This window comes from Hyaena hyaena, unplaced genomic scaffold, assembly GCF_003009895.1.
Source record: "Hyaena hyaena isolate Hyena2069 unplaced genomic scaffold, ASM300989v1 scaffold_148, whole genome shotgun sequence".
Lineage (NCBI taxonomy): Eukaryota > Metazoa > Chordata > Mammalia > Carnivora > Hyaenidae > Hyaena > Hyaena hyaena.
This window is the reverse complement of record NW_024080780.1, coordinates 1,364,502-1,380,238: the sequence shown is the minus strand read 5'-3', so window position 1 is coordinate 1,380,238 and position 15,737 is coordinate 1,364,502. Positions and strand designations below refer to the sequence as shown.

The 15,737-nt window shown below is 40.4% G+C and overlaps 1 protein-coding gene and 1 long non-coding RNA gene across 6 annotated transcripts in view; one reads left to right on the top strand and one right to left on the bottom strand.

The window, feature by feature from the left end:
- FBXL7 (F-box and leucine rich repeat protein 7) overlaps positions 1-15,737 on the bottom strand; it is a 393,665-nt gene that overhangs the window by 224,821 nt on the left and 153,107 nt on the right. The window lies entirely within an intron of this gene.
- Positions 4,153-15,737, top strand: part of LOC120236197 — a 66,152-nt gene continuing 54,567 nt past the window's right edge. For 4 of the 5 annotated variants that reach the window (XR_005529602.1, XR_005529599.1, XR_005529598.1 and 1 more), the window contains exons 1-3: positions 4,153-4,460; positions 12,213-12,383; positions 13,703-13,762. This is a non-coding gene — a long non-coding RNA (uncharacterized LOC120236197). Of the gene's footprint in view, positions 4,461-11,000; positions 11,166-12,212; positions 12,384-13,702; positions 13,763-15,737 lie in introns of those variants that run through there. The other variant, XR_005529600.1, reaches the window with a different exon arrangement.

Here is a 15,737-nt window from a genome sequence, read left to right as displayed (position 1 = left end):
GTCCTTGGAAAATACGATACATACTCATTCAAAATGCTTTATGTTTACAAAGACATAGGAGTTAGATCCTAGATACAAATCATAATTAAACAATTGTTTAACCTCCATGGATGTCCAACAAACTCATTAGCATTTCTTCACTGTCTTTGGTGTGAAGGACTCTTGCACACACTGCGGGTCACTAGCGTCCCCTTCCTTCTCAACCTGAATTCTGGCAGCTCTCCTCCAGTCATTATGATAACCAAATGCATGTTCACGACTTTGATCCCGACGGTGCCTTGAGAGTTGTGTCACACCAGTTAGGAAGCATTACACCAGGTCAGTGATACTATCCCCCCCTCTCTCTCTGTCTCTCTGTCTCTGTCTCTGTCTCTCTGTCTCTCTCTCTCTCTCACACACACAATGTCCTACAGTTCTATGAAATGATCATCCATCACATTGCATTAAATGCATTTAGAATTAGCACTAATTAGTAAAAACAAACCCAGGAAGCCTCTCTCATGGAGACTGAAGGTTCGAGAAGAATAAGAAGCAACTCTACATGGGGAATGAGCTGCTGGCCCTGGTCACTGAATGTCTTTTTCTGCCGCCACGATTTGAAGCCACTAAGACTGATACCAGGATGGCGGGAGTTAAGCTCAGAAGTCTGGAGAGGAAAGGACAACAGTTACATTCCAGGGCTTTTGAGTTCTAATCAGCCATGTGGATTTATTTCTGGTGATTTTTCCAAACATAGGGTTCCTCTAAAGGGATTTTATTATGATTAGAACCACCTATGCTAATCCAGAATGGCCTTAAGAGTGTGATTCCATCTCATGCTGTCACTTGTATGCTTTTAATGGGGGCCAGAAAGAATTTTATCATGGAAGTAGATAGTGGGGTATTCTAGTTCATTCAACAAACATGTGAGCTCCACAACTTGCCAGACCTTGAGTTCAGATGGAAGAACAGGCTCATTTGATACACTACGTCTTTACTAAATCCATGTGATGATTCTAGAATTTCTCTGGCCCAAATAGAGACCATCTTCATTTAATTAGAACTGTCTTTGGCCTTGAGTTTGACAATCAGGACACCGTGCTTGAAGCCCAGTGGGTGGTCACCATGCTTCTTGGCTCAATGGTCCAACCCATTAAAAGTTAAGTAGATCACAATTTCCGAAAGTTTTTCCTTCCAAAAATTTACATTTTCAAGCATCACTGCATTTCCAAGATTTTAAAAATCCAGTAACTAAAGATACAGGTCCAAAAAAGTCAATTTCACCTTCTAAATTACATTGAAAATGATATAAATTGAGGTTTTTGTAATTCTGAATGTTTAAGTCTTGGATAAAATGCAGCAATTAAAATAATATCCCCAGAGGTCAATATACTTTGTTCATTGCTACACAAGGAGAGGTCGGGAGAGAAAAAGAACACAAGCAAAGCACGAACAAGGCCCCTAACTCAAGTAATAGAGCTCCCAGTCCAGATAGGGTGGTCTAGATGGAGGGACCATGGAGGTTTTGTTTGGTTTGATATTGACCTGTTCACTATGTGCTTGGAAGATAATTTAAATACTGTCAAATTTATCAAACAGCATTTCATTGTGTAAGTGTGTTGGCTATGTCTGAGTGTGCAATGGACAACATAATATAAACATAAATGTGGTTCTTTATGGTCTTGAAGGACCTCAATGGAGAGTTGATCTCACCTGCACATCAAGTGCAGAACAAGAAGTTGGTGTGAAATTGACCAGGTTTTAAAGTACTTGGAGTGAGCCTGTCGACAAAGCCACTCAGGCAGCTGCCTGGATGCATTTGGAACTAGTGTCCAATACTATTTTGTCACACTGAGTCCCTACCCCACTCACAAGGGCATTCCTAAAAAACCACACACCATCTGGTCACTGTTCTCAAGCAAAGAGACCAAGAGGACCATTGTTAAAAAGCCTTTTTTTCCTGGTATGGTTTTGTGTATTTGCACATCTGCTCTGCCCTCAGCTACCTACTTGAATACCAGGTTGGTGACTTCAGATTTCAGATTTGGTCATGATAAAGCCATGTAAGGTCTAATGCAGAATATGCTGTGATAATAACTGCACGCATTGAGGGTTCCCTCTGTGCCAGGCACAGTGCTAAGCTCGCGACACATTTTCTTTCATTGAATCTTGGTAACACCATGCAAAGAAGATGCTGTCACCCCTGTTTATAGATGAGGACGCCAAGGCACAGAGTGGTAAAAAGGTGGCCAAAGTCATAAGGTCATGGCAGGGTTGGGATTTGAACCCTAGCATGACAGTCAAGAGACAGTTTGATCAGTAGCCTTCCAAAACATCCAGCCTACATTTTGTTGGCGTTACAGAAATAAATGGAATATTCTAATCTTCCCCACATACATTTCATCCTGACATTTGAACTACACTAGGTACCAGTCCTTCCCTCTGAAATATTCACCCCAAGCCTTCAAGGTAAAGTTGGTCTCATCGCGCACGTGTGGATGCTATGATTTTGTCCTCCCGAAGTTAATCCTGAGAACCACCCTCCTCCACCACCACCACCATTCAGCTGCAGTGATGCCAGCTGCTTCCAAATACATTTTTTTAAATCTCCCCTGTATACAAATCCAGAAAGTATGTGCAAGATGCATTTGTCCACTTTAGGGACATCACATCACGTGCAAAGCTGCACCCCAGCTTTCCCAGCTTATGATATTCACACTACCAACAATTAAAATTTTGAAAGTCATTTTCCAAAGTGCATTCAAGGTCTTTATTATTTGTTCATGCCTAAGCATAAGGCTTTTTTTTCTTGTTGTGGAAGCTATACCTCTGTCTGGATCGATATTGCTACCGGGCAAAATGTTGAATAAGATAGTATCTCACAAAACATCACAACCGGGGGTGGGGGGGAATCCCTTTATTCAGAGACATATTTAGGCCTACAAATAGAAAAGAATTTGTCAATTTTCCCTCCAACAACATTGTAGTAGTCATTTTTGTCTTCACCATCACATATCGGCTGACATCGTAATTTAATTATAAATTTAACACGTTTATTATGTTGTCCATGTAATGTGTCCAAGAAAAGGAAGGATCTTCTTGTTTCTTTTTAACATCTTATGAACCACATAAGTCATTCTCTCTCCCTCCCTCACTCCTGCAGGTGCCATGCCGTGAGCAAAATTACTCAGATACTGTGGTGAACAAGACAGCCCTGGCCATACCGTTTACAGCTTTGTGACTTCTATACACAGATGCTGGGGACCTTCACAGACAGCATGACATTAACACTAAAGGACAGGATGTTGGGGCTGGGGAGGATCTGAGTTCGTCCCATGCAGGGTCCTTATCTGCCCAACAAGGACACCGAGCACCAGAGAAAGGAACCTTCTTGCCCGAGATGAAGTAGCTAGTTAGCACATGTGGGAAACTACAGTCCAGTCCTTCCAATCAAGTGTCCTTCTTCCCTGTCTGGCTGATTTCCTTCAACCCATATTATCAGTATTTTCTTCACTCCATGAAATAAAAAAAATACTGGGGCACCTGGGTGGTTTAGTCGGTTAAGCGTCGACTTTCGCTTAGGTCATGATCTCGTGGTTCGTGGGTTCGAGCCCCGCGTCGGGCTCTGTGCTGACTGCCGGCTCAGAGCCTGGAGCCTGTTTCGGTCTGTGACTCCCTCTCTCTCTGACCCTTCCCTGCTCACGCTGTCGCTCTCTCTCTCTCCTAGAAATAAATAAAACATTAAAAAAAAAAAGAAATAAAAAAAATACCAATCTTTTGAAACACATTCATGTGCTGAGGAAGAGAAATGTTACGCCCTCCTCGTTGGCAATCCTTCCCCGGATTCCCTCCAGCAGCTGGCACCTTCCATACACCTTGGGGAGATCTGTCCTCTGCCTACTTCTCTGTTTCCTGATGAGCAGCCCCATTTAGTCTACAGCTACCTGCAGTTTCCCAAAAAGGCCAGGGTCTCTCACTCTTTCACACAGTTGGCTTGCCAGATACAAACCCCATGTCGGCGGCACAGCAGCCATGCAGAGACACCAGGAAGACACAGTTCTTGCTGGAGGCGGAGCTCATATGTAAATGTGTTTGTTTCCCATTGCCGATGTAACAATAACCATGAACGTCGCGGCTTAAAACAACACAAACTACTATCTTCTAGATCCAGGGGCCTGAAGTCCAAAGTGGGTCCTCCAGGGCTGACATCAAGGCACTGACACAGCCAAGTTTTGGTGGAGGCTCTAAAGCAAAACCCATTTCCTTGACGTGTTCACTGGCACGCACTGGCTCATGGCTCCTTCCATCTTCAAATATGGCAGCCCCTTCTAGTCTCTCTCTGACTCTGACAACTGCTCCTTTGTTCAGTCTCTTTCTCTGTCACCCTCTGTCTCCGTCTTATCAGGACCCATATGATTATATCACGCCTGCTCAGAAAATCCAGGATAATCTCTTCATCTCAAGATCCTTAACCACACCAGGTAAGCCCCTCTGGCCATCTAAGATCACACATCAAGGGTTCTGGGGAGTAGGATGTGGCCATCTTTGGGGCCATTATTCTGTCTGGCATGTCTGCCCGTCATTGATTATTTTTCCCTCTCTGTCTGCTTGAATACTCCTATTAAGCCTCAACCCTCCAGATCAGCCACCATTACCTGACCCGCACGTAGCTGGGTAAATGAACTGGTTACCTCTTCTCTATACTACTTTGTATGTATCTTTCACATAGCACGTATCATATTATAATATCATTGGCTTGTCCCCCTTACCGAACCGTAAATTCGATGGGAGAAAGTTCTTAGGCCCGTGCATTCATGCAGCCCCATAAGTTAGTATACAGATTTATGGGGACTATCTCAACAACAACTATGTGGGTAATGAATAGATGGAAGAAAGGAGGGATGGGTGAGGGGTGGATAGCATGGACCACTGGTAACATGCTGTGATTTAAACTAGATCATATGCATACATGGAGAATTATTATGTTGGGTGTCTGAAACTAATATGTTACCTATCAATTATATCTCAAGTTTAAAAATGTAGACTATATTGAAAATTATCAAAATATCTCAATGTGGGAGAGTTATTAAAATATTCTTCTTAACTTTTCATCACTTCAAACTTTAATAGGCCTTTGTGTTCTTAAGTTTTACTGGGTATGTAGCCCTTGGGAAGCACTATGGGGAAGCCTTTGTATGTATCCCATACAAAGAAACTGCAGTTTAAGCAAGTTAAGGGGCCCAAACATGGAGGAGGAAGTGGGAGGAAGTCATGGACTTCAACCCCCCATCTTTGCTCTTATACAAGAAAATGACTGGAACTGAGGATCTCAGTAAAATTATTGCCTGTAGTTTCTGTTCTAACTTGGATTATTATTGAAGAGAAGGAGAATTTTTCTAGGTCTAAAATTCCTTAATTCTCTTAAAAGCCATGTCTCCCACTGCCTATGCTTTCATGGAGGCACGTTCCATGTCATTGTTATGGCTGCCCTTTATAAATGTACTTCAAGATGAACCTTTGCTGTGAAATTTCTTTCCTTCTGAAATACAGTAAAATTTCCACCCTCTTTCTGGTGTCGCAGAACACGTGGTTTATATATTCATAAAGGGAGGCTCTCTTGCGGGAATTCCTGCAGAGTCCAAGGGAGACAGAGGCCCTAGGGCTTAGGATTGGGATTAAGTGGTTCCTTGAAGTTGGTACAATTCTGGGATAAAGCACGAGACCCAAAAGTGCCTCAGTCCAATTCCATACATACACACACTTACACCTGGTTACTTGAAAATAACAACAAACCATTACTTGCTAGATGAGGGCTTCAGGAAAAATAAAAGACAAACTTAAGGGCTCCAAAGTCTACTTCTAGGTGCTCCTGGATCAGTGATTAATTCTACATTTGAAACAGAAATTTCCTGCATTTCAAATGAGTTAAGTGGTATCAGCCATAACACCTTCACCTTTTATTTTGTTTTCCTATTCTATTTACAAGCTGTCCTTGGCTTCTGTAAGCATCACAACAAAGGTAATTAGGGCTACAGTTTATTTACCACAACCAGACATTGCTTAAAGCTTCAGATCTGAGAAATGAAACCAGGTGATTCCATAGGCTCAAAATTTCATTTACTGCCATCTTCAACAAATAGAAAATCTCAGACAGTAAAGTGTTTTTCCAGCGTCTGATACAAGCTGAAGACTTTCCAATCAGACATAAACACTTTTGAAGCCGGGAGGCAAGGGGTAACAGATTGTATCCATCAGTTAAGTTGTAGCCTACACAAACATGTAGTTATTAAATAGCTTTCCTCTTAACCAAGAGCCACTTGGGGATTCTGTCCAGGAAATATGTTATCATCTTCTTGGGCATCAATTACTACCTGATAAATACAATTGGATTTTCTCAGCTGGATAGAAAGGTTTTGCAACAATGGACTATAAAAAGAAAAGTAAACAAGCTCCTTACAAGATAATTTAAAAGCAGTATTTATATGCCAAAGTAAAATGGAGTATTAAAGTGCCATTCTCTGTCATTAAAGATAAAGATCAATTTTGAATGGCATGTTAGGTGCAAGTGGTAATGATACACATCATATGTTCACTCAACCTGTCTTGTTTCCCTCCCAAATACACAGTAAGGTACATTTCCAACCCTCAGTTGAGTTAACATTAAGTAAGGTCATGTGATCGAATCTGGACAATGGAGTATGGACATAGGTGACAGAGGCCACATCCTACCTGGCAATAAACTCCCTCACAGCCTCAGTATTATGTCTTCTTATTTTGTAACAAATTGGGAAGTCACATGTTGACCATGACGAACAGAGCCGGGGTCCCCAAATGTCTAAATGACATAATGGAGCTGAACTCCCTCCCCTTGCCCTGCCTCTGACCACATGAGTCTATGGTGTAATGAAGCAATAAGCTTTTACTAATATTCAGTTGCTGATATTTTAGGTGTTCTTGTTACAACAGTAAGCATATTCTGAATAACCCAGACCTGAATTATCTGGGTGATTCGTACACTGTGTTTACATAAACCTAGTCTAAATGAAGCAAACCAGAGATTTCTTATTCCTTGAGAGAAATCACCATGGGTAGGCAGCACAGTTATGACCCACCTTCAAAAACATAAAATAAAGTTCATTTTCCTTATGTTCTTACTCTAGTTATCCCTGTATTTCCTAACAAAAGCAAAAAGAAAATGTAAACCTAACATAAGCACATTATTCACCTTTATACTTGGTTCAAATGTAATCAGAAGATAAGTGACTACATTAAAACCACACTTTAAAAGTCTCTCTGATTACAAAAGCAATACAGTTTATTGTAGAAAAAAGAAGAAATACACAAAAATGGAAAGGAAGAACTAAAAATCACCCATTATCATACCACCCATTAGTAACTACTATTCACAAGTTTGTACAAACCATCCTGGTCTTTCCTCTGTGTACACATGTGAGTATATAAATACATATTTAATTTTACAAATTTGTAATCAAACACTTTCAATAATGCCCTTAAAAGTGTTTTCAGTGAATTAGAATGTTTCTTCTACAACATCATTTGTAAAACTGCATATGAATATACTTTGTTTACAAAACCTCTTACTATGAATAGTTACATTATTTCAAATGCTGTCCTTAGCAGAAGCAATGCTAAAGTAAATAAACCTGTAGAGAAATCTTTGCTGCCTCTTTAATTGCATTTTTTAATGAATTCCTCAGGCTGAAATTGATGAACTTGAGAATAATGACTTTCTGTAAAGGTTTTGACACAAATTGCCAAATTATTCTCTAGAAAGGCTGTGCCAATTTATGTTCCTAACAGGTTTGTCGTGTTCTTCACATTGATTCCTGTACCTCCCAACAGATTATGCCCAAATGCTATCTATGTGTACCTGTTTATTTGCATCTTTTAATAATTTAATAATTGCATTTTCCCAGCTGATCTTTTGTGGCATATAAAAAGACTATTAATCATTGCCTTTTCATTTCCATTGTAATTAATGGCATGGACTTTAGGGTTCCCTTAGGGTAGGGTGTCTACTTTAAGCATTTAGATGATAGGAATAACTAAGAAACAACTCTCAATGAATTATTACAATCACTCACTAAAACCTTACATAGAATGCATTGAGCATAAATATCAAAGTACCGGATAAGCAATTAATACAATTCAGTAAAATGATAAACTAGCAAGGACACCTGAAAGACTCAGTTGGTTAAGTGTTACTCTTGGTTTCAGCTCAAGTCATGATCTCAAGGTTCATGAGTTCAAGACCCACATTGGGCTCTTTGCTTTCAGCACAGAGCCTGCTTCGGATCCTGTGTCTTCTCTTTCTGCCCCTCTCCTGCTCTCTCTCACTCTCTCGAGGAAAAAAAAAAAAGATACGCTAACAGAGCATCAAATACATTTTCAAAAATCTACGTATTTAGATGAATCTCATTGACATAGACTGAAACTTGCTCACACTTAAGATGTCAAGGAGCTTCAGCTAGCATTTATTCAGCACAACTTATCTGCCTAGTAATTCCTAACTGACATCTCATCTTTACAACTGTTTTCCCCTACTTTGGATACATTAATTGGAAGTCTACTGACATCCAAACACAACCCAATAAAAGACCACATGACCGACTTAAGCCTGGTTCTTTTTTCTCTATTTGACTATACGACAGGAAGATAACACTAGATAAATTTCTGACTCTTGGAGTAATTTATCCCCTGATATAGCTGCATAGTGCAGTTGCTCAGGTTGTGAACTGCACAAGGGTAACATATCTAATAGGTTGTAATTCACATCTAGCTATTTGTTTCTTTTACTCTGACTTCATCACCTTCATAGATGAGATTTTATGAGACAATTTTAAAAAAATGGCAGTGAATTCTTTTTCTAATGAAATTAACAGAATAATTTTCCGTCAATTGGAAAGAAAATGTCTCAGGAAGAATTACCATTTACAAAAGCACAGGAAGTCATCATGTAGCAGCAGTTTTGTCCTCAGTGGCTTCCGTAGTTTGCAGAAGTGATCAGACAAAACATTGAACAAAATTTGCATTTGATCGTGAACGTGGATACCCGTACCACAAACAAAAGCTCAGTCTGGTGGCGCCTGGGGGGCTCAGTGGTTAAGCATCCGACTTCGACTCAGGTCATGACCTCGCAGTTCCTGAGTTCGAGCCGTGCAACGGGCTCTGTGCTGACAGCTCAGAGCCTGGAGCCTGCCTCAGATTCTGTGTCTCCCTCTCTCTCTCTGCCCTTTCCCCACGTGTGCTCACTCTTTCACTCTCAAGAATAAATAAACATTTAAAAAATAAAAGATAAAAAACTTGTCTGTGTCACCTGTTAGAAATCTATATTGGATACTCTACCCTTCTGCTCCTCCAATCATTTAAAGGACAAGTTTGGGCCATACGTTTACTATACAAAAATAACACTTTTTCCTTTGTCTCTCAATCCTGTAGTTGGTACAAATGTCTATATTCCATTTTCAGTATCATCATCATTTTGGTTTTTTTTTCTCATGATTGAATTGTAAGACGGGGCTAATTAACTCTCATTCTATGGAATAGCGCACAGTCCTCCAAGACTTCCCTCATAACAGGGCAGCCAGTAAGCTTTTACCACCTAAAAATTCACTCACTGCTCAGGTGTCTAATAGATATTGGCACTCCAGTATTTACTGTTCTTTTTAAGAAAAAGAAATGTAACTTTCTACAACTATATTCACGAAATCCACTTTAACTTTTGTACTTGAGTATGAGAGGGCCAGTTTTCTGGAAAAAAAAAAAGAGTAAAATTCATGCAGTATCCTAGGGGAGCTTATATTTTCCAATTTTAATTAACATGTAGATAGTCTCCCAGTAAAGCCACCAGAATGGTGTGTAACTTATTCAAATACTGAACTGGAAAAGCATAATTAAAAACTGTAATCACATCAGGGTACTTGGGTGGCTCAGTCAAACTTCAAAGTGTCCATCTTCAGCTCAGATCATGAGTTCTAGCCCCACGTGGGGCTCTGTGTCCACAGCTCAGAGCCTAGAGCCTGGTTCAGATTCTGTGTCTCAGTCTCTCTCTGCCCCTCCCCCACTTGCACTCTATCTCTCTCTCTCAAAAATAAATAAACATTAAATTTTTTTAAAAAGAACTATAATCACATCTAAAATAGGGATGTTAAGAAGCACTACAGTAAGCTAGCTAAGGCAGAATCCATAATAGTCCATTCAACTGTTAAGTTTCAATACAGAGGTACTTGTATTTTATCAGCATTTAGAAAAAACCAAGTGGGATTTTCCTTTGGCATTGTCATCCAGTAAGTATTAATAAAAAAATTAACCAAAATTTTCAATTCAGTTCATCCAAAATCACTCAGCATTTGTAAGCAGATTAGTAGATGGTGGTATTTTTTTTTTTTTCTGTGGCTGCCTTTCAGATGTTGGTCAGAGGGCTAGAGTGGAGAATTTAGTCAAAACCATTTTACGTGGTCAAAGAAATTGAAGAGGCAATAGAAGTTTCAGCTGTGCGGTAACAGAGTCTGAAGAAAAGTAGAGGACCCTGCCCCACATGCATTCTCTCAATTCGTAAAAATCAGAACTAGAAGTTCAAAGCCATTTGTTTCTGTCTGAAATTACGGGATACCCAAATGTCCTTTTATTCTCTGACATTAATATGCTCAAAGAAAGAGTGTGATTCCTCTCTTCTCAGGATATGCTGGCTGATTTTAAGGATGCTTTTCTGTAGCAAAGTCACAGACACGATCTTAAAGAAGTCTATAAATATTAACTATGGAGGCATATTACACACACAGACATTAGTAAGGACCCTCAATATCTGTAAGTCTGTAGCTCTCCTTTCCTGGACTCTTGAAGAATCAAGAATCAGAACACTGATATCACTGAAACTCAAGCAAAGTCTTTCTGATTTCCATCCTGTAAGCTCAAGAGCAACACATCCATGTGTTATTTATCCTTGGGGAGGATTAATCTAATTTTGATTTCCTCCCCCTGTGTTTGCTTTGGAGGTTTTCACATACATTGCTGAAACTAACTAGAACTTGGCAGTGAGAAGGCTGTTACGTGATGTATACCTCCTTCAGCCTCCCTCGGCCAACTTGGTGAGGCTGTCCATGGAGGAAGGAGAAAGGCTTCATCTCCCATCCGGAGGCAAAAGACTGGAAAGGGAGAAAGTTGAGGTATTGTGTTTTTCACTGTGACATTGCAGAGAGCTTGTCACACTTCATGTTGCAGGTGCATGGCACCTTTCATGCTATCACCTGTCTTAGGACACAAAGAAGGAAAGGGGATCTTCAGGCCATAATCAGACTGGAAGAGAAGTGAAAGTTCAAGATTTGCCACTGTCCTTGTTTCTCCCCTGGTGCTGGTATTAAATAAAAAAGTTGGGAGCACCTGGGAGGCTCAGTCAGTTAAGCATCCAACTCTTGGTTTGGGCTCAGGTCATGATCTCATGGTTTGTGGGATCGAGCCCCGCATCAGGTTCTGTGCTGCCGGAGTGGAGCCTGCTTGGGATTCTCTCTTCTCCCTCCCTCTCTGCCCCTCCCCCACTCATTCTCTCCCTCTTCCTCTCAAAATAAATAAATTAAACTTAAAAAAAAAGGGGGGCGCCTGGGTGGCTTAGTCGGTTAAGCATCCGACTTTCACTTAGGTCATGATCTCACGGTTCGTGGGTTCGAGCCCCACATCGGGATCTGTGCTGACTGCCAGCTCAGAGCCTGGAGCCTATTTCAGAGTCTATATTTCCCTCTCTCTCTGACCCTCCCCTGCTCACGCTGTGTCTCTCTCTCCTAGAAATAAAAAAAAAAAAAAAAAAGGTTGGTCAGGGTAGTAGTTCAGAAACTAAATCCACATGGTAGACCTAGGTATATGTTCCTGAGACAAGATATTATACTTTAGTATTTCATTTTGGACTTTGCTACCTTTAAAAAAAATGAAGCTGTTTCCATGTCTTGGCCACTGTGAATAACACCACAATGAACAAGGGAGTGTAAATATCTCTTTGAGGTTCTGATTTCAACTCTTTTGGATAAATACCCAAGAGTGAACTTTCTTGATCATGTGGTAGTTCTATTTTTCATTTTTTGAGGAATTTCCATACTGTTTTCCATTTTACACTTTCGTCAACAGTTCACAAGGCTTCTAACTTTTTTTTATTTTCTGTTTTGATAGCCATCCTAACAAGTGTGATGTGATATCTCATCATGATTTTAATTTGTATTTTTCAGATAAATCGACAAAGAAAATGTTGTGTACACATATAAGTGAATATTACCCAGCCTTGAAAAAGAAGAAAATCTTGCCCTGTGTGATAACCAGGATGAACCTTGTGGATATTATGCTAAATGAAATAAGCCAGTCACAGAAGGACAAACATTGTATGACTGCACTTATGTGAGGTATCTAGAATAATCCAACATGTGGAAGCAGAGAGTAGAATGATGGTTGTAGGCGTGGGGAGAAGGGGAATGGGAAGCTGCTATCCAAAGAGCATAACATTTCAATTACGCAATATGATTCAGTTCTAAAGATCTGCTGTATAACACAGCATCTATAGCTAATTACACTGTATTTATTATACATGTAAACTTTTGTTAAGAGGGTAGATCTCGTGCTAAGTGTTCCTAACACACACGCATGCTCACACACGCGTGCGCGTGCACGCACACACACACACACGCTCACACACGCGTGCGCGTGCACGCACACACACACACACACTCCCCAAACTAAAACATGTTCACTGAAAAACAGATGAGAATTAAAGCTCACACCTACTGAAATATCTACTGACACATTCAGTCTCTGTCCTTTCCAGAAACTTCCGGAGGACAGCAACCAGTTTTCATAATCATTTCTCTACCTCAGAAATGACAGCACAATCCTGATGAGCCAGGATCTTACCTACCGATGGCGGTCGTGAAAAGGCCAATGATTCCGCCAACATGAAATCACAACATCTTTCGTATGTTCATTTTCACAAGATCTTAACACCTGCATTCACAAGTTCTGCTTTTACAGTTGAGGACCAGATTCCATTTGTGGCATTTCAACAAAAGAATATAAAACGGCAGATGTGGAGAGCCAGACTAGATATTTCCCAGGGAGCACACATAATGCTAACCTGCTTCCCATGCAGTGAGGATTTGTCATGTGGAACGTTTGCTTGGGGCCAGTTCATGAGTTCTTTCCTACTTGAAAAGCATTCATTGCACCTTTGCCTTGCAGTGCTCACACAAGTGTTTTCCCTGGCCGACCCCTGGTGAACGGCAGTGCCCGGCAGCGTGCTGACCTGTGGTCCTGCTCGTGTAATTGGAGCCTTAAGCAAGAAGCCTTCTTAACACAGACATGAGCGCTTGCAGGGCAAATCACAGATGATGAAATGTTTCACTAGGCGGGAGTTTTTTCCATCTCCATCAGAAATATCTTCAGTAAAACTGTCTGAGATGGGCGCAAAGAACCAGAAAACTTGTTTTCAAAAGCCTGAGTAAGATTTAAAAAAACACAAAATCAGAAATCTTTGAGGTTGGTTTCTAAAAACATAACGATATTTTCTGCCTCTCAAATTACAAGGCCTGGTGAAAACCATGGCATCAATATCCTATTGTATTTTAAGGATCAAAACATGGGGTCACAAAAGGAGTTTTGACCCATCAGATATAAGAACAGAAATGTGAAGATGAAAATTATCTCCAACTCTCCCCTACTTCACTTGTAGATCAACTCATCTGCAAAGATAAAGAACATCTGCAAAGATCATTTCAGCCTTTCTTTATGGGTAAGCAACCTGAGACTCAATGAAGTTAGACACATGTTCCAAATCATTCAGAAAAATGAGAGATCTTCGATCTCTTGACTTTCTGGTTTCCCTCTATGCAATATTGAGGAGTATTAATACAGTTCAAAATATAAAAATGTGGGGCGCCTGGGTGGCTCTGTTGGTTGAGCGTCTGACTTTGCCTCAGGTCATGATCTCACCATTCATGAGTTTGAGCCCCACATCGGGCTCACTGCTGTCAGTGCAGAGCCTGCTTCAGATCGTCTGTCCCCATCTCTCTCTGCCCCTCCCGGGGTTTCACACACACACACACACACACACACACACACACACACACACACTCTCTCTCTCTCTCTCTCTCTCAAAAATAAATTTAAAAAATTTTAAGTATAAAAATGTAACCTCAAGGATCACAGCACAACAGATTATAAGACATTCAAGGGCTATGCAGTTGGCCACTGCACACTATTCCCTACTCTGTGCAGTCTGCTCTGGTGTGCACTAGGTAGGCAAATATGAAAGTTAAGGTCATGTAGGGAAGACAGCCATGGAAGCAAAGAATGACCAAACCACAGGGTAAGGACCTGCCAGACAGCAGGACCTAAGACCACCTTTATGCTCAGTACATGATTATTCCATGCATCAAAGATGCTGAGCGCTGAGTGCTATTTGGGATTGTCAGAGAAGATTTCTCAAAGGCAGGGTTGCCTTGAGTTGTGTCTTAAAGGAGGAATACAAGTTTCTTTGGGTGTCAGAGGGAAGAAGCATCCAGCAAGATGGGAAGAACCCGTGGTCAATCAGCAGGGTGGTGTCCTGGAAAAGCAGATTGCTATGGCTAGTATGATAGAAGGTGAATTTCAAAAGCTAGGTGATGAGCTTATATCACATGTAAAGGAGTTACAGCTTTATCATAAAGCCCATCATTTCCCAATGTGTCATAGAGCATCAGTCTAAGAAGATGATCTACATTAAAAAAAGAAAAAAGTACTATCTCACAGCCCCGAAAGGTCACGGCTTCTGCTATTACACTATAGTTTCAAATATGAAGCAAAAAGTATCATTCTCAACTTTAATTTTACTTTTTTGAGTAATATTTTAGTAAAAATGTGAGTGATATTTACATAGTAGATAACTGATCCATGAGACACAGTTTGGGAAAAGTTACTGTTTGGGACAGAAAATCACTGAGGAGAAATCAGGTCAAACATACACGTAAACAACACTAGATCAATTAAGAATTAAGAACAAGGCCTAAGTGGAGCCACTTAATTCCAGATAACAAGGGGATATCCAGGAAGCAACAGAATTTAGGGATAATCAATAATATGGAATACAGGATTTATAGAGACTCCAAACCCCCAGCTAGAAGCAGTGAGAAGTCTTACAACTCTCTTAGTTATGTTTCCTCCCTTGAGTTCTTAGTGTTGTGATGCCGCTACCATTCTGGACTCCATTCTGGTGGCCAAGTACTATCACCCAAAAGGCACAAAAAGTAATAAAAGAATTATATGATCATATACTTTTGTTTGGTGCAAAAAAAAAACCTAACCCAAGTGAGGGAGTAAACATTCATGTGATAAAAATCAATGGTTCTATTAAAAGCAATCAAAAGCCTTCAAAGAGTGCCCTTAATAAGATGACAGACTGCTCAGGAACCTACAGAACGGGAATGTTGGTAGGTATTTATCCCAACAAATCCACGAGCAACAGTGGGAATGTAAACCCACTGAGAGAAACAGAAGCACCATGCACTAAGCCCAGAGCGATGGAAATGCTTTTCTCTCCAGAGAACACATACAGAAGAAAACCTTACGCTTCAGCTCAATAAGTAAATAGGTTTCTTGGAGCACTTACATAAGCTACTTAAAATGATGAATGGAAGCAATTAAACAGATTTCTCAAAGCCTTGAAGGCCAACACTTTGATCCAAAATATCTAGAAAATTGAGATGATATAGATTGTTTTATTTGTTAAA